At 53.6% G+C, this 1,887-nt stretch overlaps 1 protein-coding gene across 1 annotated transcript in view; it reads right to left on the bottom strand.

Annotated features, from left to right (window-relative positions):
* The window catches only part of SHPK (sedoheptulokinase), a 31,373-nt gene that overhangs the window by 4,865 nt on the left and 24,621 nt on the right, over nt 1-1,887 (bottom strand). The window lies entirely within an intron of this gene.

Raw genomic sequence — 1,887 nt, 5'->3', positions numbered from 1 at the left:
GAGTTCAAACAAGAGTTTAGATCCATTGCTAGTAGGAAATGGGCACTTGGCATGTTGGCTCATTAGGAATAGATTAAAACCCTCTGAGGCTTCCTTCGACGTCACCTGCATGAGGAATGAGTCGCTCCCGCCTGGATCTTCGTGATTTTCCTTTTCTAGTGATGGGAGTTCAGCACGTGGCAGTAGTGGATAGACTGCCCGCTCTCAGTACTCTCAGTAGATGCTCAGTAAATGCGAGTCCTGCGGCCTTGGGCTGGGTACGGCTGAAACTTCTCAGCCACGGAATCTATTGCGTGCATTCAAACATGAAGGCTTTACTTCTCAAACACACAGCATGCTCCTCACTAGTTGGTGAGGGTCCTACACTGTGTTGTAGGACTGGGGCTGACAGAGCCTCCCCTCTCTGGAACATGGCAGGTGACTTGTGGCAGAGGACAGGGAGGAGGTGGGGGTATCAATTACATGTTGACTCTAAAGGCTTCTGCCCAGAAGTGCCCTGCTCTGTTTCCGTTTCACCAGCCACAGCACACGTGGGAAAGTGCAACCCTACTATGCGCTCCTAAGGTCAGTGGGTGAGGTTGGGCTGTCTAGAAAAACAAAACCAGTGACACTCATCAACGTGTAAGAAAGATCTTTATATCAATGAAGCAGCTCAGCCCAGTCTAACTCGGGTCCGTGGGTCGGATGCCAGCTGGAAGCCCCTCCAGATGTACACAGCTGCTGGCTGAGGAAGAAGGACTTCGAAGCAGGAAGCTGGGAGATCACAGGTCGGAGGGTGCAGAGTCCTGTGGATCCAAGGTTGGCAGGAACATGGCAGAGTGCTGACAGCTCCCAATGTCGGCAGGCCACATGAGCTACCAAGCCCAGAAGCCAGACACAGGAGTCAGCAAGCAGGAAATAAAAGAGGGGCGAGAGGGAGACCAGTTCTCCACAGCCTCTCTTATAAAACGGGCACACCCCCACAGAGGCGTCCCCAGGCCTCTTGGTTGATGAGTTGAACCCCATCCATCAGAAGTTACTGGTGTAGCCAAGTTGGCACAAAACCTAACCATCACAATTAGGGCATTGGGAAGCGGTCCCAGTACCCAGCCCCTCATTTGAGGTCCAGCCCCTCATTTGAGGGGCCTGTTGGTCTTAAACATCTGGGTCCCTCTGGGGAATGTGAGCAAAAGCAGTGAGTGGTTGGGAAAGCCAAACCGCAGGGCTGTGCTTTGCAGCGACAGTCTTCCCAAGGCAGAGAGGTATGTGCTCTATTGATGAGAGGGGACAGCCGTGGAAGGACGAGCTTTACTACCTGAAATCCAATCAGCGGAGTCAGGCAAAATCGTTGGATAGTATCAGGCAATTACATGATTCATAAAATCCCATTTACAAAGAAACGGCATAACTTCTCCCCAAATTCATGGTTGCCTGGGTGCCTCAGAGTCAGGCATGCCTGCACTGGGATCACCCTTTGGGAGTCTGGCAGGAAACGCGGTGGCGGTTGCCCTCCCTCAGAAGCCATGCTATGGCCATTGCATGAGGAAGGTGTAGTGTGCTCTCAGATCTTTACAGGGATGCCGACTTGAGTTGGAGCACATGAGGAGCCAGCAAGGCCCTCACCAAGCAAGAGAAGAACCAGGGCCTCCAGGGAGGGGTTCTTTCTGGCTAAGCTGGCCAAGCCCCTCTGGCAGGAGCTAGCCAGGCTGCACCCCTTCCCAGCGAAGGTTTCCTGGGCTGTGCAGGGGCAGACGCACACTGCTGCAGAGAGACTTCGCACAATGGCCCTGGACAGTGGTGCCCACACAGCACCTGTCTTCCTTCGTTGGGTGCCATCCACCTGCTTTTCCTTCCCTGTTACCTGTCTTCCAGGCAGGTGCACTGTGAGAATCTAAGGTACCTCCAGTG

The sequence above is a fragment of the Echinops telfairi genome, unplaced genomic scaffold, assembly GCF_000313985.2.
Source record: "Echinops telfairi isolate 266 unplaced genomic scaffold, ASM31398v2 ScPeMD7_2010;HRSCAF=2546, whole genome shotgun sequence".
NCBI classification, from domain to species: Eukaryota; Metazoa; Chordata; class Mammalia; order Afrosoricida; family Tenrecidae; genus Echinops; species Echinops telfairi.
This window is presented reverse-complemented; position numbering and strand designations above follow the sequence as displayed.